Here is a 17,223-nt window from a genome sequence, read left to right as displayed (position 1 = left end):
TTTTTTCAAAAGTTGTTCTTAGTTTTCTTCACTAATGGTCTAACCTTTTAAATAGCCCAATTTTGGCAGCAGTATTCGCTTACGGCCATACCACCTTGGGCACGCCCGATCTCGTCTGATCTCGGAAGCTAAGCAGGGTCGGGCCTGGTTAGTACTTGGATGGGAGACCGCCTGGGAATACCAGGTGCTGTAAGCTTTTAAAAAAAAAAAAAAGAGTCCCTGAGCTTCAAAAAGCCTTAAAAAGTCTCTGAGATTCTTCAGAAAGCATGAAAGAGTTTGAGTTTTTTCAAAAGTTCTTCTTAGTCTTCTTCACTAATGGTCTAAGCTTTTAAATAAGGCCTGGTTAGTACTTGGATGGGAGGCCGCATGGGAATACTAGGTGTTGTAAGCTTTTTTAAGAAAAAAAAAAAAGAGTCCCTGAGCTTCTTCAAAAAGCCTTAAAAAGTCTCTGAGATTCTTCAGAAAGCATGAAAGAGCTTGAGTTTTTTCAAAAGTTGTTCTTAGTTTTCTTCACTAATGGTCTAACCTTTTAAATAGCCCAATTTTGGCAGCAGTTTTAGCTTACGGCCATACCACCTTGGGCACGCCCGATCTCGTCTGATCTCGGAAGCTAAGCAGGGTCGGGCCTGGTTAGTACTTGGATGAGAGACCGCCTGGGAATACCAGGTGCTGTAAGCTTTTAAAAAAAAAAAATAAAAAAAAAAGAGTGCCTGAGCTTCAAAAAGCCTTAAAAAGTCTCTGAGATTCTTCAGAAAGCATGAAAGAGTTTGAGTTTTTTCAAAAGTTCTTCTTAGTCTTCTTCACTAATGGTCTAAGCTTTTAAATAAGGCCTGGTTAGTACTTGGATGGGAGGCCGCATGGGAATACTAGGTGTTGTAAGCTTTTTTAAGAAAAAAAAAAAAGAGTCCCTGAGCTTCTTCAAAAAGCCTTAAAAAGTCTCTGAGATTCTTCAGAAAGCATGAAAGAGCTTGAGTTTTTTCAAAAGTTGTTCTTAGTTTTCTTCACTAATGGTCTAACCTTTTAAATAGCCCAATTTTGGCAGCAGTTTTAGCTTACGGCCATACCACCTTGGGCACGCCCGATCTCGTCTGATCTCGGAAGCTAAGCAGGGTCGGGCCTGGTTAGTACTTGGATGGGAGACCGCCTGGGAATACCAGGTGCTGTAAGCTTTTAAAAAAAAAAAAATAAAAAAAAAGAGTGCCTGAGCTTCAAAAAGCCTTAAAAAGTCTCTGAGATTCTTCAGAAAGCATGAAAGAGTTTGAGTTTTTTCAAAAGTTCTTCTTAGTCTTCTTCACTAATGGTCTAAGCTTTTAAATAAGGCCTGGTTAGTACTTGGATGGGAGGCCGCATGGGAATACTAGGTGTTGTAAGCTTTTTTAAGAAAAAAAAAAAAGAGTCCCTGAGCTTCTTCAAAAACCCTTAAAAAGTCTCTGAGATTCTTCAGAAAGCATGAAAGAGTTTGAGTTTTTTCAAAAGTTGTTCTTAGTTTTCTTCACTAATGGTCTAACCTTTTAAATAGCCCAATTTTGGCAGCAGTTTTCGCTTACGGCCATACCACCTTGGGCACGCCCGATCTCGTCTGATCTCGGAAGCTAAGCAGGGTCGGGCCTGGTTAGTACTTGGATGGGAGACCGCCTGGGAATACCAGGTGCTGTAAGCTTTTTAAAAAAAAAAAAAGAGTGCCTGAGCTTCAAAAAGCCTTAAAAAGTCTCTGAGATTCTTCAGAAAGCATGAAAGAGTTTGAGTTTTTTCAAAAGTTGTTCTTAGTTTTCTTCACTAATGGTCTAACCTTTTAAATAGCCCAATTTTGGCAGCAGTTTTCGCTTACGGCCATACCACCTTGGGCACGCCCGATCTCGTCTGATCTCGGAAGCTAAGCAGGGTCGGGCCTGGTTAGTACTTGGATGGGAGACCGCCTGGGAATACCAGGTGCTGTAAGCTTTTAAAAAAAAAAAATAAAAAAAAAAGAGTGCCTGAGCTTCAAAAAGCCTTAAAAAGTCTCTGAGATTCTTCAGAAAGCATGAAAGAGTTTGAGTTTTTTCAAAAGTTCTTCTTAGTCTTCTTCACTAATGGTCTAAGCTTTTAAATAAGGCCTGGTTAGTACTTGGATGGGAGGCCGCATGGGAATACTAGGTGTTGTAAGCTTTTTTAAGAAAAAAAAAAAAGAGTCCCTGAGCTTCTTCAAAAAGCCTTAAAAAGTCTCTGAGATTCTTCAGAAAGCATGAAAGAGCTTGAGTTTTTTCAAAAGTTGTTCTTAGTTTTCTTCACTAATGGTCTAACCTTTTAAATAGCCCAATTTTGGCAGCAGTTTTAGCTTACGGCCATACCACCTTGGGCACGCCCGATCTCGTCTGATCTCGGAAGCTAAGCAGGGTCGGGCCTGGTTAGTACTTGGATGGGAGACCGCCTGGGAATACCAGGTGCTGTAAGCTTTTAAAAAAAAAAAAAAAAAAAAAAAGAGTGCCTGAGCTTCAAAAAGCCTTAAAAAGTCTCTGAGATTCTTCAGAAAGCATGAAAGAGTTTGAGTTTTTTCAAAAGTTCTTCTTAGTCTTCTTCACTAATGGTCTAAGCTTTTAAATAAGGCCTGGTTAGTACTTGGATGGGAGGCCGCATGGGAATACTAGGTGTTGTAAGCTTTTTTAAGAAAAAAAAAAAAGAGTCCCTGAGCTTCTTCAAAAACCCTTAAAAAGTCTCTGAGATTCTTCAGAAAGCATGAAAGAGTTTGAGTTTTTTCAAAAGTTGTTCTTAGTTTTCTTCACTAATGGTCTAACCTTTTAAATAGCCCAATTTTGGCAGCAGTTTTCGCTTACGGCCATACCACCTTGGGCACGCCCGATCTCGTCTGATCTCGGAAGCTAAGCAGGGTCGGGCCTGGTTAGTACTTGGATGGGAGACCGCCTGGGAATACCAGGTGCTGTAAGCTTTTTAAAAAAAAAAAAGAGTGCCTGAGCTTCAAAAAGCCTTAAAAAGTCTCTGAGATTCTTCAGAAAGCATGAAAGAGTTTGAGTTTTTTCAAAAGTTGTTCTTAGTTTTCTTCACTAATGGTCTAACCTTTTAAATAGCCCAATTTTGGCAGCAGTATTCGCTTACGGCCATACCACCTTGGGCACGCCCGATCTCGTCTGATCTCGGAAGCTAAGCAGGGTCGGGCCTGGTTAGTACTTGGATGGGAGACCGCCTGGGAATACCAGGTGCTGTAAGCTTTTAAAAAAAAAAAAAAAGAGTCCCTGAGCTTCAAAAAGCCTTAAAAAGTCTCTGAGATTCTTCAGAAAGCATGAAAGAGTTTGAGTTTTTTCAAAAGTTCTTCTTAGTCTTCTTCACTAATGGTCTAAGCTTTTAAATAAGGCCTGGTTAGTACTTGGATGGGAGGGCGCATGGGAATACTAGGTGTTGTAAGCTTTTTTAAGAAAAAAAAAAAAGAGTCCCTGAGCTTCTTCAAAAAGCCTTAAAAAGTCTCTGAGATTCTTCAGAAAGCAAGAAAGAGCTTGAGTTTTTTCAAAAGTTGTTCTTAGTTTTCTTCACTAATGGTCTAACCTTTTAAATAGCCCAATTTTGGCAGCAGTTTTAGCTTACGGCCATACCACCTTGGGCACGCCCGATCTCGTCTGATCTCGGAAGCTAAGCAGGGTCGGGCCTGGTTAGTACTTGGATGGGAGACCGCCTGGGAATACCAGGTGCTGTAAGCTTTTAAAAAAAAAAAAAAGAGTCCCTGAGCTTCAAAAAGCCTTAAAAAGTCTCTGAGATTCTTCAGAAAGCATGAAAGAGTTTGAGTTTTTTCAAAAGTTGTTCTTAGTTTTCTTCACTAATGGTCTAACCTTTTAAATAGCCCAATTTTGGCAGCAGTTTTCGCTTACGGCCATACCACCTTGGGCACGCCCGATCTCGTCTGATCTCGGAAGCTAAGCAGGGTCGGGCCTGGTTAGTACTTGGATGGGAGACCGCCTGGGAATACCAGGTGCTGTAAGCTTTTAAAAAAAAAAAATAAAAAAAAAAGAGTGCCTGAGCTTCAAAAAGCCTTAAAAAGTCTCTGAGATTCTTCAGAAAGCATGAAAGAGTTTGAGTTTTTTCAAAAGTTCTTCTTAGTCTTCTTCACTAATGGTCTAAGCTTTTAAATAAGGCCTGGTTAGTACTTGGATGGGAGGCCGCATGGGAATACTAGGTGTTGTAAGCTTTTTTAAGAAAAAAAAAAAAGAGTCCCTGAGCTTCTTCAAAAAGCCTTAAAAAGTCTCTGAGATTCTTCAGAAAGCATGAAAGAGCTTGAGTTTTTTCAAAAGTTGTTCTTAGTTTTCTTCACTAATGGTCTAACCTTTTAAATAGCCCAATTTTGGCAGCAGTTTTAGCTTACGGCCATACCACCTTGGGCACGCCCGATCTCGTCTGATCTCGGAAGCTAAGCAGGGTCGGGCCTGGTTAGTACTTGGATGGGAGACCGCCTGGGAATACCAGGTGCTGTAAGCTTTTAAAAAAAAAAAAATAAAAAAAAAGAGTGCCTGAGCTTCAAAAAGCCTTAAAAAGTCTCTGAGATTCTTCAGAAAGCATGAAAGAGTTTGAGTTTTTTCAAAAGTTCTTCTTAGTCTTCTTCACTAATGGTCTAAGCTTTTAAATAAGGCCTGGTTAGTACTTGGATGGGAGGCCGCATGGGAATACTAGGTGTTGTAAGCTTTTTTAAGAAAAAAAAAAAAGAGTCCCTGAGCTTCTTCAAAAACCCTTAAAAAGTCTCTGAGATTCTTCAGAAAGCATGAAAGAGTTTGAGTTTTTTCAAAAGTTGTTCTTAGTTTTCTTCACTAATGGTCTAACCTTTTAAATAGCCCAATTTTGGCAGCAGTTTTCGCTTACGGCCATACCACCTTGGGCACGCCCGATCTCGTCTGATCTCGGAAGCTAAGCAGGGTCGGGCCTGGTTAGTACTTGGATGGGAGACCGCCTGGGAATACCAGGTGCTGTAAGCTTTTTAAAAAAAAAAAAAGAGTGCCTGAGCTTCAAAAAGCCTTAAAAAGTCTCTGAGATTCTTCAGAAAGCATGAAAGAGTTTGAGTTTTTTCAAAAGTTGTTCTTAGTTTTCTTCACTAATGGTCTAACCTTTTAAATAGCCCAATTTTGGCAGCAGTTTTCGCTTACGGCCATACCACCTTGGGCACGCCCGATCTCGTCTGATCTCGGAAGCTAAGCAGGGTCGGGCCTGGTTAGTACTTGGATGGGAGACCGCCTGGGAATACCAGGTGCTGTAAGCTTTTAAAAAAAAAAAATAAAAAAAAAAGAGTGCCTGAGCTTCAAAAAGCCTTAAAAAGTCTCTGAGATTCTTCAGAAAGCATGAAAGAGTTTGAGTTTTTTCAAAAGTTCTTCTTAGTCTTCTTCACTAATGGTCTAAGCTTTTAAATAAGGCCTGGTTAGTACTTGGATGGGAGGCCGCATGGGAATACTAGGTGTTGTAAGCTTTTTTAAGAAAAAAAAAAAAGAGTCCCTGAGCTTCTTCAAAAAGCCTTAAAAAGTCTCTGAGATTCTTCAGAAAGCATGAAAGAGCTTGAGTTTTTTCAAAAGTTGTTCTTAGTTTTCTTCACTAATGGTCTAACCTTTTAAATAGCCCAATTTTGGCAGCAGTTTTAGCTTACGGCCATACCACCTTGGGCACGCCCGATCTCGTCTGATCTCGGAAGCTAAGCAGGGTCGGGCCTGGTTAGTACTTGGATGGGAGACCGCCTGGGAATACCAGGTGCTGTAAGCTTTTAAAAAAAAAAAAATAAAAAAAAAGAGTGCCTGAGCTTCAAAAAGCCTTAAAAAGTCTCTGAGATTCTTCAGAAAGCATGAAAGAGTTTGAGTTTTTTCAAAAGTTCTTCTTAGTCTTCTTCACTAATGGTCTAAGCTTTTAAATAAGGCCTGGTTAGTACTTGGATGGGAGGCCGCATGGGAATACTAGGTGTTGTAAGCTTTTTTAAGAAAAAAAAAAAAGAGTCCCTGAGCTTCTTCAAAAACCCTTAAAAAGTCTCTGAGATTCTTCAGAAAGCATGAAAGAGTTTGAGTTTTTTCAAAAGTTGTTCTTAGTTTTCTTCACTAATGGTCTAACCTTTTAAATAGCCCAATTTTGGCAGCAGTTTTCGCTTACGGCCATACCACCTTGGGCACGCCCGATCTCGTCTGATCTCGGAAGCTAAGCAGGGTCGGGCCTGGTTAGTACTTGGATGGGAGACCGCCTGGGAATACCAGGTGCTGTAAGCTTTTTAAAAAAAAAAAAAGAGTGCCTGAGCTTCAAAAAGCCTTAAAAAGTCTCTGAGATTCTTCAGAAAGCATGAAAGAGTTTGAGTTTTTTCAAAAGTTGTTCTTAGTTTTCTTCACTAATGGTCTAACCTTTTAAATAGCCCAATTTTGGCAGCAGTTTTCGCTTACGGCCATACCACCTTGGGCACGCCCGATCTCGTCTGATCTCGGAAGCTAAGCAGGGTCGGGCCTGGTTAGTACTTGGATGGGAGACCGCCTGGGAATACCAGGTGCTGTAAGCTTTTAAAAAAAAAAAAAGAGTGCCTGAGCTTCAAAAAGCCTTAAAAAGTCTCTGAGATTCTTCAGAAAGCATGAAAGAGTTTGAGTTTTTTCAAAAGTTCTTCTTAGTCTTCTTCACTAATGGTCTAAGCTTTTAAATAAGGCCTGGTTAGTACTTGGATGGGAGGCCGCATGGGAATACTAGGTGTTGTAAGCTTTTTTAAGAAAAAAAAAAAAGAGTCCCTGAGCTTCTTCAAAAACCCTTAAAAAGTCTCTGAGATTCTTCAGAAAGCATGAAAGAGTTTGAGTTTTTTCAAAAGTTGTTCTTAGTTTTCTTCACTAATGGTCTAACCTTTTAAATAGCCCAATTTTGGCAGCAGTTTTCGCTTAAGGCCATACCACCTTGGGCACGCCCGATCTCGTCTGATCTCGGAAGCTAAGCAGGGTCGGGCCTGGTTAGTACTTGGATGGGAGACCGCCTGGGAATACCAGGTGCTGTAAGCTTTTAAAAAAAAAAAAAAGAGTGCCTGAGCTTCAAAAAGCCTTAAAAAGTCTCTGAGATTCTTCAGAAAGCATGAAAGAGTTTGAGTTTTTTCAAAAGTTCTTCTTAGTCTTCTTCACTAATGGTCTAAGCTTTTAAATAAGGCCTGGTTAGTACTTGGATGGGAGGCCGCATGGGAATACTAGGTGTTGTAAGCTTTTTTAAGAAAAAAAAAAAAGAGTCCCTGAGCTTCTTCAAAAACCCTTAAAAAGTCTCTGAGATTCTTCAGAAAGCATGAAAGAGTTTGAGTTTTTTCAAAAGTTGTTCTTAGTTTTCTTCACTAATGGTCTAACCTTTTAAATAGCCCAATTTTGGCAGCAGTTTTCGCTTACGGCCATACCACCTTGGGCACGCCCGATCTCGTCTGATCTCGGAAGCTAAGCAGGGTCGGGCCTGGTTAGTACTTGGATGGGAGACCGCCTGGGAATACCAGGTGCTGTAAGCTTTTAAAAAAAAAAAAAAGAGTGCCTGAGCTTCAAAAAGCCTTAAAAAGTCTCTGAGATTCTTCAGAAAGCATGAAAGAGTTTGAGTTTTTTCAAAAGTTGTTCTTAGTTTTCTTCACTAATGGTCTAACCTTTTAAATAGCCCAATTTTGGCAGCAGTATTCGCTTACGGCCATACCACCTTGGGCACGCCCGATCTCGTCTGATCTCGGAAGCTAAGCAGGGTCGGGCCTGGTTAGTACTTGGATGGGAGACCGCCTGGGAATACCAGGTGCTGTAAGCTTTTAAAAAAAAAAAAAAGAGTCCCTGAGCTTCAAAAAGCCTTAAAAAGTCTCTGAGATTCTTCAGAAAGCATGAAAGAGTTTGAGTTTTTTCAAAAGTTCTTCTTAGTCTTCTTCACTAATGGTCTAAGCTTTTAAATAAGGCCTGGTTAGTACTTGGATGGGAGGCCGCATGGGAATACTAGGTGTTGTAAGCTTTTTTAAGAAAAAAAAAAAAGAGTCCCTGAGCTTCTTCAAAAAGCCTTAAAAAGTCTCTGAGATTCTTCAGAAAGCATGAAAGAGCTTGAGTTTTTTCAAAAGTTGTTCTTAGTTTTCTTCACTAATGGTCTAACCTTTTAAATAGCCCAATTTTGGCAGCAGTTTTAGCTTACGGCCATACCACCTTGGGCACGCCCGATCTCGTCTGATCTCGGAAGCTAAGCAGGGTCGGGCCTGGTTAGTACTTGGATGGGAGACCGCCTGGGAATACCAGGTGCTGTAAGCTTTTAAAAAAAAAAAAAAGAGTGCCTGAGCTTCAAAAAGCCTTAAAAAGTCTCTGAGATTCTTCAGAAAGCATGAAAGAGTTTGAGTTTTTTCAAAAGTTGTTCTTAGTTTTCTTCACTAATGGTCTAACCTTTTAAATAGCCCAATTTTGGCAGCAGTATTCGCTTACGGCCATACCACCTTGGGCACGCCCGATCTCGTCTGATCTCGGAAGCTAAGCAGGGTCGGGCCTGGTTAGTACTTGGATGGGAGACCGCCTGGGAATACCAGGTGCTGTAAGCTTTTAAAAAAAAAAAAAAGAGTCCCTGAGCTTCAAAAAGCCTTAAAAAGTCTCTGAGATTCTTCAGAAAGCATGAAAGAGTTTGAGTTTTTTCAAAAGTTCTTCTTAGTCTTCTTCACTAATGGTCTAAGCTTTTAAATAAGGCCTGGTTAGTACTTGGATGGGAGGCCGCATGGGAATACTAGGTGTTGTAAGCTTTTTTAAGAAAAAAAAAAAAGAGTCCCTGAGCTTCTTCAAAAAGCCTTAAAAAGTCTCTGAGATTCTTCAGAAAGCATGAAAGAGCTTGAGTTTTTTCAAAAGTTGTTCTTAGTTTTCTTCACTAATGGTCTAACCTTTTAAATAGCCCAATTTTGGCAGCAGTTTTAGCTTACGGCCATACCACCTTGGGCACGCCCGATCTCGTCTGATCTCGGAAGCTAAGCAGGGTCGGGCCTGGTTAGTACTTGGATGGGAGACCGCCTGGGAATACCAGGTGCTGTAAGCTTTTAAAAAAAAAAAAAAAAAAAAAAAAGAGTGCCTGAGCTTCAAAAAGCCTTAAAAAGTCTCTGAGATTCTTCAGAAAGCATGAAAGAGTTTGAGTTTTTTCAAAAGTTCTTCTTAGTCTTCTTCACTAATGGTCTAAGCTTTTAAATAAGGCCTGGTTAGTACTTGGATGGGAGGGCGCATGGGAATACTAGGTGTTGTAAGCTTTTTTAAGAAAAAAAAAAAAGAGTCCCTGAGCTTCTTCAAAAAGCCTTAAAAAGTCTCTGAGATTCTTCAGAAAGCAAGAAAGAGCTTGAGTTTTTTCAAAAGTTGTTCTTAGTTTTCTTCACTAATGGTCTAACCTTTTAAATAGCCCAATTTTGGCAGCAGTTTTAGCTTACGGCCATACCACCTTGGGCACGCCCGATCTCGTCTGATCTCGGAAGCTAAGCAGGGTCGGGCCTGGTTAGTACTTGGATGGGAGACCGCCTGGGAATACCAGGTGCTGTAAGCTTTTAAAAAAAAAAAAAAGAGTCCCTGAGCTTCAAAAAGCCTTAAAAAGTCTCTGAGATTCTTCAGAAAGCATGAAAGAGTTTGAGTTTTTTCAAAAGTTGTTCTTAGTTTTCTTCACTAATGGTCTAACCTTTTAAATAGCCCAATTTTGGCAGCAGTTTTCGCTTACGGCCATACCACCTTGGGCACGCCCGATCTCGTCTGATCTCGGAAGCTAAGCAGGGTCGGGCCTGGTTAGTACTTGGATGGGAGACCGCCTGGGAATACCAGGTGCTGTAAGCTTTTAAAAAAAAAAAATAAAAAAAAAAGAGTGCCTGAGCTTCAAAAAGCCTTAAAAAGTCTCTGAGATTCTTCAGAAAGCATGAAAGAGTTTGAGTTTTTTCAAAAGTTCTTCTTAGTCTTCTTCACTAATGGTCTAAGCTTTTAAATAAGGCCTGGTTAGTACTTGGATGGGAGGCCGCATGGGAATACTAGGTGTTGTAAGCTTTTTTAAGAAAAAAAAAAAAGAGTCCCTGAGCTTCTTCAAAAAGCCTTAAAAAGTCTCTGAGATTCTTCAGAAAGCATGAAAGAGCTTGAGTTTTTTCAAAAGTTGTTCTTAGTTTTCTTCACTAATGGTCTAACCTTTTAAATAGCCCAATTTTGGCAGCAGTTTTAGCTTACGGCCATACCACCTTGGGCACGCCCGATCTCGTCTGATCTCGGAAGCTAAGCAGGGTCGGGCCTGGTTAGTACTTGGATGGGAGACCGCCTGGGAATACCAGGTGCTGTAAGCTTTTAAAAAAAAAAAAAAAAAAAAAAAGAGTGCCTGAGCTTCAAAAAGCCTTAAAAAGTCTCTGAGATTCTTCAGAAAGCATGAAAGAGTTTGAGTTTTTTCAAAAGTTCTTCTTAGTCTTCTTCACTAATGGTCTAAGCTTTTAAATAAGGCCTGGTTAGTACTTGGATGGGAGGCCGCATGGGAATACTAGGTGTTGTAAGCTTTTTTAAGAAAAAAAAAAAAGAGTCCCTGAGCTTCTTCAAAAACCCTTAAAAAGTCTCTGAGATTCTTCAGAAAGCATGAAAGAGTTTGAGTTTTTTCAAAAGTTGTTCTTAGTTTTCTTCACTAATGGTCTAACCTTTTAAATAGCCCAATTTTGGCAGCAGTTTTCGCTTACGGCCATACCACCTTGGGCACGCCCGATCTCGTCTGATCTCGGAAGCTAAGCAGGGTCGGGCCTGGTTAGTACTTGGATGGGAGACCGCCTGGGAATACCAGGTGCTGTAAGCTTTTTAAAAAAAAAAAAGAGTGCCTGAGCTTCAAAAAGCCTTAAAAAGTCTCTGAGATTCTTCAGAAAGCATGAAAGAGTTTGAGTTTTTTCAAAAGTTGTTCTTAGTTTTCTTCACTAATGGTCTAACCTTTTAAATAGCCCAATTTTGGCAGCAGTATTCGCTTACGGCCATACCACCTTGGGCACGCCCGATCTCGTCTGATCTCGGAAGCTAAGCAGGGTCGGGCCTGGTTAGTACTTGGATGGGAGACCGCCTGGGAATACCAGGTGCTGTAAGCTTTTAAAAAAAAAAAAAAGAGTCCCTGAGCTTCAAAAAGCCTTAAAAAGTCTCTGAGATTCTTCAGAAAGCATGAAAGAGTTTGAGTTTTTTCAAAAGTTCTTCTTAGTCTTCTTCACTAATGGTCTAAGCTTTTAAATAAGGCCTGGTTAGTACTTGGATGGGAGGGCGCATGGGAATACTAGGTGTTGTAAGCTTTTTTAAGAAAAAAAAAAAAGAGTCCCTGAGCTTCTTCAAAAAGCCTTAAAAAGTCTCTGAGATTCTTCAGAAAGCAAGAAAGAGCTTGAGTTTTTTCAAAAGTTGTTCTTAGTTTTCTTCACTAATGGTCTAACCTTTTAAATAGCCCAATTTTGGCAGCAGTTTTAGCTTACGGCCATACCACCTTGGGCACGCCCGATCTCGTCTGATCTCGGAAGCTAAGCAGGGTCGGGCCTGGTTAGTACTTGGATGGGAGACCGCCTGGGAATACCAGGTGCTGTAAGCTTTTAAAAAAAAAAAAAAGAGTCCCTGAGCTTCAAAAAGCCTTAAAAAGTCTCTGAGATTCTTCAGAAAGCATGAAAGAGTTTGAGTTTTTTCAAAAGTTGTTCTTAGTTTTCTTCACTAATGGTCTAACCTTTTAAATAGCCCAATTTTGGCAGCAGTTTTCGCTTACGGCCATACCACCTTGGGCACGCCCGATCTCGTCTGATCTCGGAAGCTAAGCAGGGTCGGGCCTGGTTAGTACTTGGATGGGAGACCGCCTGGGAATACCAGGTGCTGTAAGCTTTTAAAAAAATAAAATAAAAAAAAAAGAGTGCCTGAGCTTCAAAAAGCCTTAAAAAGTCTCTGAGATTCTTCAGAAAGCATGAAAGAGTTTGAGTTTTTTCAAAAGTTCTTCTTAGTCTTCTTCACTAATGGTCTAAGCTTTTAAATAAGGCCTGGTTAGTACTTGGATGGGAGGCCGCATGGGAATACTAGGTGTTGTAAGCTTTTTTAAGAAAAAAAAAAAAGAGTCCCTGAGCTTCTTCAAAAAGCCTTAAAAAGTCTCTGAGATTCTTCAGAAAGCATGAAAGAGCTTGAGTTTTTTCAAAAGTTGTTCTTAGTTTTCTTCACTAATGGTCTAACCTTTTAAATAGCCCAATTTTGGCAGCAGTTTTAGCTTACGGCCATACCACCTTGGGCACGCCCGATCTCGTCTGATCTCGGAAGCTAAGCAGGGTCGGGCCTGGTTAGTACTTGGATGGGAGACCGCCTGGGAATACCAGGTGCTGTAAGCTTTTAAAAAAAAAAAAAGAGTGCCTGAGCTTCAAAAAGCCTTAAAAAGTCTCTGAGATTCTTCAGAAAGCATGAAAGAGTTTGAGTTTTTTCAAAAGTTGTTCTTAGTTTTCTTCACTAATGGTCTAACCTTTTAAATAGCCCAATTTTGGCAGCAGTATTCGCTTACGGCCATACCACCTTGGGCACGCCCGATCTCGTCTGATCTCGGAAGCTAAGCAGGGTCGGGCCTGGTTAGTACTTGGATGGGAGACCGCCTGGGAATACCAGGTGCTGTAATCTTTAAAAAAAAAAAAAAAAAAAAAAGAGTGCCTGAGCTTCAAAAAGCCTTAAAAAGTCTCTGAGATTCTTCAGAAAGCATGAAAGAGTTTGAGTTTTTTCAAAAGTTCTTCTTAGTCTTCTTCACTAATGGTCTAAGCTTTTAAATAAGGCCTGGTTAGTACTTGGATGGGAGGCCGCATGGGAATACTAGGTGTTGTAAGCTTTTTTAAGAAAAAAAAAAAGAGTCCCTGAGCTTCTTCAAAAACCCTTAAAAAGTCTCTGAGATTCTTCAGAAAGCATGAAAGAGTTTGAGTTTTTTCAAAAGTTGTTCTTAGTTTTCTTCACTAATGGTCTAACCTTTTAAATAGCCCAATTTTGGCAGCAGTTTTCGCTTACGGCCATACCACCTTGGGCACGCCCGATCTCGTCTGATCTCGGAAGCTAAGCAGGGTCGGGCCTGGTTAGTACTTGGATGGGAGACCGCCTGGGAATACCAGGTGCTGTAAGCTTTTTTAAAAAAAAAAAAGAGTGCCTGAGCTTCAAAAAGCCTTAAAAAGTCTCTGAGATTCTTCAGAAAGCATGAAAGAGTTTGAGTTTTTTCAAAAGTTGTTCTTAGTTTTCTTCACTAATGGTCTAACCTTTTAAATAGCCCAATTTTGGCAGCAGTTTTCGCTTACGGCCATACCACCTTGGGCACGCCCGATCTCGTCTGATCTCGGAAGCTAAGCAGGGTCGGGCCTGGTTAGTACTTGGATGGGAGACCGCCTGGGAATACCAGGTGCTGTAAGCTTTTAAAAAAAAAAAAAAAAAAAAAAAGAGTGCCTGAGCTTCAAAAAGCCTTAAAAAGTCTCTGAGATTCTTCAGAAAGCATGAAAGAGTTTGAGTTTTTTCAAAAGTTCTTCTTAGTCTTCTTCACTAATGGTCTAAGCTTTTAAATAAGGCCTGGTTAGTACTTGGATGGGAGGCCGCATGGGAATACTAGGTGTTGTAAGCTTTTTTAAGAAAAAAAAAAAAGAGTCCCTGAGCTTCTTCAAAAACCCTTAAAAAGTCTCTGAGATTCTTCAGAAAGCATGAAAGAGTTTGAGTTTTTTCAAAAGTTGTTCTTAGTTTTCTTCACTAATGGTCTAACCTTTTAAATAGCCCAATTTTGGCAGCAGTTTTCGCTTAAGGCCATACCACCTTGGGCACGCCCGATCTCGTCTGATCTCGGAAGCTAAGCAGGGTCGGGCCTGGTTAGTACTTGGATGGGAGACCGCCTGGGAATACCAGGTGCTGTAAGCTTTTAAAAAAAAAAAAAAGAGTGCCTGAGCTTCAAAAAGCCTTAAAAAGTCTCTGAGATTCTTCAGAAAGCATGAAAGAGTTTGAGTTTTTTCAAAAGTTCTTCTTAGTCTTCTTCACTAATGGTCTAAGCTTTTAAATAAGGCCTGGTTAGTACTTGGATGGGAGGCCGCATGGGAATACTAGGTGTTGTAAGCTTTTTTAAGAAAAAAAAAAAAGAGTCCCTGAGCTTCTTCAAAAACCCTTAAAAAGTCTCTGAGATTCTTCAGAAAGCATGAAAGAGTTTGAGTTTTTTCAAAAGTTGTTCTTAGTTTTCTTCACTAATGGTCTAACCTTTTAAATAGCCCAATTTTGGCAGCAGTTTTCGCTTACGGCCATACCACCTTGGGCACGCCCGATCTCGTCTGATCTCGGAAGCTAAGCAGGGTCGGGCCTGGTTAGTACTTGGATGGGAGACCGCCTGGGAATACCAGGTGCTGTAAGCTTTTAAAAAAAAAAAAAAGAGTGCCTGAGCTTCAAAAAGCCTTAAAAAGTCTCTGAGATTCTTCAGAAAGCATGAAAGAGTTTGAGTTTTTTCAAAAGTTGTTCTTAGTTTTCTTCACTAATGGTCTAACCTTTTAAATAGCCCAATTTTGGCAGCAGTATTCGCTTACGGCCATACCACCTTGGGCACGCCCGATCTCGTCTGATCTCGGAAGCTAAGCAGGGTCGGGCCTGGTTAGTACTTGGATGGGAGACCGCCTGGGAATACCAGGTGCTGTAAGCTTTTAAAAAAAAAAAAAAGAGTCCCTGAGCTTCAAAAAGCCTTAAAAAGTCTCTGAGATTCTTCAGAAAGCATGAAAGAGTTTGAGTTTTTTCAAAAGTTCTTCTTAGTCTTCTTCACTAATGGTCTAAGCTTTTAAATAAGGCCTGGTTAGTACTTGGATGGGAGGCCGCATGGGAATACTAGGTGTTGTAAGCTTTTTTAAGAAAAAAAAAAAAGAGTCCCTGAGCTTCTTCAAAAAGCCTTAAAAAGTCTCTGAGATTCTTCAGAAAGCATGAAAGAGCTTGAGTTTTTTCAAAAGTTGTTCTTAGTTTTCTTCACTAATGGTCTAACCTTTTAAATAGCCCAATTTTGGCAGCAGTTTTAGCTTACGGCCATACCACCTTGGGCACGCCCGATCTCGTCTGATCTCGGAAGCTAAGCAGGGTCGGGCCTGGTTAGTACTTGGATGGGAGACCGCCTGGGAATACCAGGTGCTGTAAGCTTTTAAAAAAAAAAAAAAGAGTGCCTGAGCTTCAAAAAGCCTTAAAAAGTCTCTGAGATTCTTCAGAAAGCATGAAAGAGTTTGAGTTTTTTCAAAAGTTGTTCTTAGTTTTCTTCACTAATGGTCTAACCTTTTAAATAGCCCAATTTTGGCAGCAGTATTCGCTTACGGCCATACCACCTTGGGCACGCCCGATCTCGTCTGATCTCGGAAGCTAAGCAGGGTCGGGCCTGGTTAGTACTTGGATGGGAGACCGCCTGGGAATACCAGGTGCTGTAAGCTTTTAAAAAAAAAAAAAAGAGTCCCTGAGCTTCAAAAAGCCTTAAAAAGTCTCTGAGATTCTTCAGAAAGCATGAAAGAGTTTGAGTTTTTTCAAAAGTTCTTCTTAGTCTTCTTCACTAATGGTCTAAGCTTTTAAATAAGGCCTGGTTAGTACTTGGATGGGAGGCCGCATGGGAATACTAGGTGTTGTAAGCTTTTTTAAGAAAAAAAAAAAAGAGTCCCTGAGCTTCTTCAAAAACCCTTAAAAAGTCTCTGAGATTCTTCAGAAAGCATGAAAGAGTTTGAGTTTTTTCAAAAGTTGTTCTTAGTTTTCTTCACTAATGGTCTAACCTTTTAAATAGCCCAATTTTGGCAGCAGTTTTCGCTTACGGCCATACCACCTTGGGCACGCCCGATCTCGTCTGATCTCGGAAGCTAAGCAGGGTCGGGCCTGGTTAGTACTTGGATGGGAGACCGCCTGGGAATACCAGGTGCTGTAAGCTTTTTAAAAAAAAAAAAGAGTGCCTGAGCTTCAAAAAGCCTTAAAAAGTCTCTGAGATTCTTCAGAAAGCATGAAAGAGTTTGAGTTTTTTCAAAAGTTGTTCTTAGTTTTCTTCACTAATGGTCTAACCTTTTAAATAGCCCAATTTTGGCAGCAGTATTCGCTTACGGCCATACCACCTTGGGCACGCCCGATCTCGTCTGATCTCGGAAGCTAAGCAGGGTCGGGCCTGGTTAGTACTTGGATGGGAGACCGCCTGGGAATACCAGGTGCTGTAAGCTTTTAAAAAAAAAAAAAAGAGTCCCTGAGCTTCAAAAAGCCTTAAAAAGTCTCTGAGATTCTTCAGAAAGCATGAAAGAGTTTGAGTTTTTTCAAAAGTTCTTCTTAGTCTTCTTCACTAATGGTCTAAGCTTTTAAATAAGGCCTGGTTAGTACTTGGATGGGAGGGCGCATGGGAATACTAGGTGTTGTAAGCTTTTTTAAGAAAAAAAAAAAAGAGTCCCTGAGCTTCTTCAAAAAGCCTTAAAAAGTCTCTGAGATTCTTCAGAAAGCAAGAAAGAGCTTGAGTTTTTTCAAAAGTTGTTCTTAGTTTTCTTCACTAATGGTCTAACCTTTTAAATAGCCCAATTTTGGCAGCAGTTTTAGCTTACGGCCATACCACCTTGGGCACGCCCGATCTCGTCTGATCTCGGAAGCTAAGCAGGGTCGGGCCTGGTTAGTACTTGGATGGGAGACCGCCTGGGAATACCAGGTGCTGTAAGCTTTTAAAAAAAAAAAAAAGAGTCCCTGAGCTTCAAAAAGCCTTAAAAAGTCTCTGAGATTCTTCAGAAAGCATGAAAGAGTTTGAGTTTTTTCAAAAGTTGTTCTTAGTTTTCTTCACTAATGGTCTAACCTTTTAAATAGCCCAATTTTGGCAGCAGTTTTCGCTTACGGCCATACCACCTTGGGCACGCCCGATCTCGTCTGATCTCGGAAGCTAAGCAGGGTCGGGCCTGGTTAGTACTTGGATGGGAGACCGCCTGGGAATACCAGGTGCTGTAAGCTTTTAAAAAAAAAAAATAAAAAAAAAAGAGTGCCTGAGCTTCAAAAAGCCTTAAAAAGTCTCTGAGATTCTTCAGAAAGCATGAAAGAGTTTGAGTTTTTTCAAAAGTTCTTCTTAGTCTTCTTCACTAATGGTCTAAGCTTTTAAATAAGGCCTGGTTAGTACTTGGATGGGAGGCCGCATGGGAATACTAGGTGTTGTAAGCTTTTTTAAGAAAAAAAAAAAAGAGTCCCTGAGCTTCTTCAAAAAGCCTTAAAAAGTCTCTGAGATTCTTCAGAAAGCATGAAAGAGCTTGAGTTTTTTCAAAAGTTGTTCTTAGTTTTCTTCACTAATGGTCTAACCTTTTAAATAGCCCAATTTTGG

General features: G+C 40.5%; 42 non-coding genes across 42 annotated transcripts; all 42 read left to right on the top strand.

Moving 5' to 3' along the window:
- Positions 1–77: 77 nt before the first annotated feature.
- On the top strand, positions 78–196 carry LOC143727014 (5S ribosomal RNA). The gene has a single exon (XR_013199228.1). It is a non-coding gene; the product is annotated as a 5S ribosomal RNA (ribosomal RNA).
- Positions 197–559: 363 nt separating this feature from the next.
- On the top strand, positions 560–678 carry LOC143726339 (5S ribosomal RNA). The gene has a single exon (XR_013198588.1). It is a non-coding gene; the product is annotated as a 5S ribosomal RNA (ribosomal RNA).
- Positions 679–1,050: 372 nt separating this feature from the next.
- On the top strand, positions 1,051–1,169 carry LOC143727003 (5S ribosomal RNA). The gene has a single exon (XR_013199223.1). It is a non-coding gene; the product is annotated as a 5S ribosomal RNA (ribosomal RNA).
- A 372-nt stretch (positions 1,170–1,541) lies between these two features.
- On the top strand, positions 1,542–1,660 carry LOC143726992 (5S ribosomal RNA). The gene has a single exon (XR_013199212.1). It is a non-coding gene; the product is annotated as a 5S ribosomal RNA (ribosomal RNA).
- Positions 1,661–1,822: 162 nt separating this feature from the next.
- LOC143726980 (5S ribosomal RNA) lies at positions 1,823–1,941 on the top strand. Its single transcript, XR_013199201.1, has one exon. It is a non-coding gene; the product is annotated as a 5S ribosomal RNA (ribosomal RNA).
- A 372-nt stretch (positions 1,942–2,313) lies between these two features.
- Positions 2,314–2,432, top strand: LOC143726969 (5S ribosomal RNA). Its single transcript, XR_013199190.1, has one exon. It is a non-coding gene; the product is annotated as a 5S ribosomal RNA (ribosomal RNA).
- A 372-nt stretch (positions 2,433–2,804) lies between these two features.
- LOC143726958 (5S ribosomal RNA) lies at positions 2,805–2,923 on the top strand. The gene has a single exon (XR_013199179.1). It is a non-coding gene; the product is annotated as a 5S ribosomal RNA (ribosomal RNA).
- Positions 2,924–3,084: 161 nt separating this feature from the next.
- LOC143726947 (5S ribosomal RNA) lies at positions 3,085–3,203 on the top strand. The gene has a single exon (XR_013199168.1). It is a non-coding gene; the product is annotated as a 5S ribosomal RNA (ribosomal RNA).
- A 364-nt stretch (positions 3,204–3,567) lies between these two features.
- LOC143726936 (5S ribosomal RNA) lies at positions 3,568–3,686 on the top strand. The gene has a single exon (XR_013199157.1). It is a non-coding gene; the product is annotated as a 5S ribosomal RNA (ribosomal RNA).
- A 162-nt stretch (positions 3,687–3,848) lies between these two features.
- Positions 3,849–3,967, top strand: LOC143726923 (5S ribosomal RNA). Its single transcript, XR_013199145.1, has one exon. It is a non-coding gene; the product is annotated as a 5S ribosomal RNA (ribosomal RNA).
- A 372-nt stretch (positions 3,968–4,339) lies between these two features.
- On the top strand, positions 4,340–4,458 carry LOC143726911 (5S ribosomal RNA). Its single transcript, XR_013199134.1, has one exon. It is a non-coding gene; the product is annotated as a 5S ribosomal RNA (ribosomal RNA).
- A 372-nt stretch (positions 4,459–4,830) lies between these two features.
- On the top strand, positions 4,831–4,949 carry LOC143726900 (5S ribosomal RNA). The gene has a single exon (XR_013199123.1). It is a non-coding gene; the product is annotated as a 5S ribosomal RNA (ribosomal RNA).
- A 162-nt stretch (positions 4,950–5,111) lies between these two features.
- Positions 5,112–5,230, top strand: LOC143726887 (5S ribosomal RNA). The gene has a single exon (XR_013199112.1). It is a non-coding gene; the product is annotated as a 5S ribosomal RNA (ribosomal RNA).
- Positions 5,231–5,602: 372 nt separating this feature from the next.
- Positions 5,603–5,721, top strand: LOC143726876 (5S ribosomal RNA). Its single transcript, XR_013199101.1, has one exon. It is a non-coding gene; the product is annotated as a 5S ribosomal RNA (ribosomal RNA).
- Positions 5,722–6,093: 372 nt separating this feature from the next.
- LOC143726864 (5S ribosomal RNA) lies at positions 6,094–6,212 on the top strand. The gene has a single exon (XR_013199090.1). It is a non-coding gene; the product is annotated as a 5S ribosomal RNA (ribosomal RNA).
- Positions 6,213–6,374: 162 nt separating this feature from the next.
- On the top strand, positions 6,375–6,493 carry LOC143726853 (5S ribosomal RNA). Its single transcript, XR_013199079.1, has one exon. It is a non-coding gene; the product is annotated as a 5S ribosomal RNA (ribosomal RNA).
- Positions 6,494–6,855: 362 nt separating this feature from the next.
- LOC143726356 (5S ribosomal RNA) lies at positions 6,856–6,974 on the top strand. Its single transcript, XR_013198605.1, has one exon. It is a non-coding gene; the product is annotated as a 5S ribosomal RNA (ribosomal RNA).
- Positions 6,975–7,337: 363 nt separating this feature from the next.
- Positions 7,338–7,456, top strand: LOC143726841 (5S ribosomal RNA). The gene has a single exon (XR_013199068.1). It is a non-coding gene; the product is annotated as a 5S ribosomal RNA (ribosomal RNA).
- A 162-nt stretch (positions 7,457–7,618) lies between these two features.
- Positions 7,619–7,737, top strand: LOC143726829 (5S ribosomal RNA). The gene has a single exon (XR_013199057.1). It is a non-coding gene; the product is annotated as a 5S ribosomal RNA (ribosomal RNA).
- Positions 7,738–8,100: 363 nt separating this feature from the next.
- LOC143726817 (5S ribosomal RNA) lies at positions 8,101–8,219 on the top strand. The gene has a single exon (XR_013199046.1). It is a non-coding gene; the product is annotated as a 5S ribosomal RNA (ribosomal RNA).
- Positions 8,220–8,381: 162 nt separating this feature from the next.
- On the top strand, positions 8,382–8,500 carry LOC143726805 (5S ribosomal RNA). The gene has a single exon (XR_013199034.1). It is a non-coding gene; the product is annotated as a 5S ribosomal RNA (ribosomal RNA).
- Positions 8,501–8,863: 363 nt separating this feature from the next.
- Positions 8,864–8,982, top strand: LOC143726793 (5S ribosomal RNA). The gene has a single exon (XR_013199023.1). It is a non-coding gene; the product is annotated as a 5S ribosomal RNA (ribosomal RNA).
- Positions 8,983–9,355: 373 nt separating this feature from the next.
- Positions 9,356–9,474, top strand: LOC143726780 (5S ribosomal RNA). Its single transcript, XR_013199012.1, has one exon. It is a non-coding gene; the product is annotated as a 5S ribosomal RNA (ribosomal RNA).
- A 162-nt stretch (positions 9,475–9,636) lies between these two features.
- Positions 9,637–9,755, top strand: LOC143726769 (5S ribosomal RNA). Its single transcript, XR_013199001.1, has one exon. It is a non-coding gene; the product is annotated as a 5S ribosomal RNA (ribosomal RNA).
- Positions 9,756–10,127: 372 nt separating this feature from the next.
- LOC143726757 (5S ribosomal RNA) lies at positions 10,128–10,246 on the top strand. Its single transcript, XR_013198990.1, has one exon. It is a non-coding gene; the product is annotated as a 5S ribosomal RNA (ribosomal RNA).
- A 372-nt stretch (positions 10,247–10,618) lies between these two features.
- Positions 10,619–10,737, top strand: LOC143726744 (5S ribosomal RNA). Its single transcript, XR_013198977.1, has one exon. It is a non-coding gene; the product is annotated as a 5S ribosomal RNA (ribosomal RNA).
- Positions 10,738–10,898: 161 nt separating this feature from the next.
- On the top strand, positions 10,899–11,017 carry LOC143726733 (5S ribosomal RNA). Its single transcript, XR_013198966.1, has one exon. It is a non-coding gene; the product is annotated as a 5S ribosomal RNA (ribosomal RNA).
- A 363-nt stretch (positions 11,018–11,380) lies between these two features.
- Positions 11,381–11,499, top strand: LOC143726721 (5S ribosomal RNA). The gene has a single exon (XR_013198955.1). It is a non-coding gene; the product is annotated as a 5S ribosomal RNA (ribosomal RNA).
- A 162-nt stretch (positions 11,500–11,661) lies between these two features.
- Positions 11,662–11,780, top strand: LOC143726709 (5S ribosomal RNA). The gene has a single exon (XR_013198943.1). It is a non-coding gene; the product is annotated as a 5S ribosomal RNA (ribosomal RNA).
- A 372-nt stretch (positions 11,781–12,152) lies between these two features.
- LOC143726697 (5S ribosomal RNA) lies at positions 12,153–12,271 on the top strand. The gene has a single exon (XR_013198931.1). It is a non-coding gene; the product is annotated as a 5S ribosomal RNA (ribosomal RNA).
- A 161-nt stretch (positions 12,272–12,432) lies between these two features.
- Positions 12,433–12,551, top strand: LOC143726249 (5S ribosomal RNA). Its single transcript, XR_013198501.1, has one exon. It is a non-coding gene; the product is annotated as a 5S ribosomal RNA (ribosomal RNA).
- Positions 12,552–12,920: 369 nt separating this feature from the next.
- Positions 12,921–13,039, top strand: LOC143726684 (5S ribosomal RNA). Its single transcript, XR_013198919.1, has one exon. It is a non-coding gene; the product is annotated as a 5S ribosomal RNA (ribosomal RNA).
- A 162-nt stretch (positions 13,040–13,201) lies between these two features.
- On the top strand, positions 13,202–13,320 carry LOC143726672 (5S ribosomal RNA). The gene has a single exon (XR_013198908.1). It is a non-coding gene; the product is annotated as a 5S ribosomal RNA (ribosomal RNA).
- Positions 13,321–13,692: 372 nt separating this feature from the next.
- On the top strand, positions 13,693–13,811 carry LOC143726355 (5S ribosomal RNA). Its single transcript, XR_013198604.1, has one exon. It is a non-coding gene; the product is annotated as a 5S ribosomal RNA (ribosomal RNA).
- Positions 13,812–14,174: 363 nt separating this feature from the next.
- Positions 14,175–14,293, top strand: LOC143726660 (5S ribosomal RNA). The gene has a single exon (XR_013198896.1). It is a non-coding gene; the product is annotated as a 5S ribosomal RNA (ribosomal RNA).
- A 162-nt stretch (positions 14,294–14,455) lies between these two features.
- LOC143726648 (5S ribosomal RNA) lies at positions 14,456–14,574 on the top strand. The gene has a single exon (XR_013198885.1). It is a non-coding gene; the product is annotated as a 5S ribosomal RNA (ribosomal RNA).
- A 363-nt stretch (positions 14,575–14,937) lies between these two features.
- On the top strand, positions 14,938–15,056 carry LOC143726637 (5S ribosomal RNA). Its single transcript, XR_013198874.1, has one exon. It is a non-coding gene; the product is annotated as a 5S ribosomal RNA (ribosomal RNA).
- Positions 15,057–15,218: 162 nt separating this feature from the next.
- Positions 15,219–15,337, top strand: LOC143726624 (5S ribosomal RNA). Its single transcript, XR_013198863.1, has one exon. It is a non-coding gene; the product is annotated as a 5S ribosomal RNA (ribosomal RNA).
- Positions 15,338–15,700: 363 nt separating this feature from the next.
- On the top strand, positions 15,701–15,819 carry LOC143726612 (5S ribosomal RNA). Its single transcript, XR_013198852.1, has one exon. It is a non-coding gene; the product is annotated as a 5S ribosomal RNA (ribosomal RNA).
- Positions 15,820–15,980: 161 nt separating this feature from the next.
- LOC143726600 (5S ribosomal RNA) lies at positions 15,981–16,099 on the top strand. The gene has a single exon (XR_013198841.1). It is a non-coding gene; the product is annotated as a 5S ribosomal RNA (ribosomal RNA).
- A 363-nt stretch (positions 16,100–16,462) lies between these two features.
- Positions 16,463–16,581, top strand: LOC143726589 (5S ribosomal RNA). Its single transcript, XR_013198830.1, has one exon. It is a non-coding gene; the product is annotated as a 5S ribosomal RNA (ribosomal RNA).
- A 162-nt stretch (positions 16,582–16,743) lies between these two features.
- LOC143726577 (5S ribosomal RNA) lies at positions 16,744–16,862 on the top strand. Its single transcript, XR_013198819.1, has one exon. It is a non-coding gene; the product is annotated as a 5S ribosomal RNA (ribosomal RNA).
- The last annotated feature ends 361 nt before the right edge of the window (positions 16,863–17,223 follow it).

The sequence above is a fragment of the Siphateles boraxobius genome, unplaced genomic scaffold, assembly GCF_051911475.1.
Source record: "Siphateles boraxobius isolate OS27281-9 unplaced genomic scaffold, OSU_SipBor_1 77, whole genome shotgun sequence".
Classification (NCBI taxonomy): Eukaryota; Metazoa; Chordata; class Actinopteri; order Cypriniformes; family Leuciscidae; genus Siphateles; species Siphateles boraxobius.
This window is presented reverse-complemented; position numbering and strand designations above follow the sequence as displayed.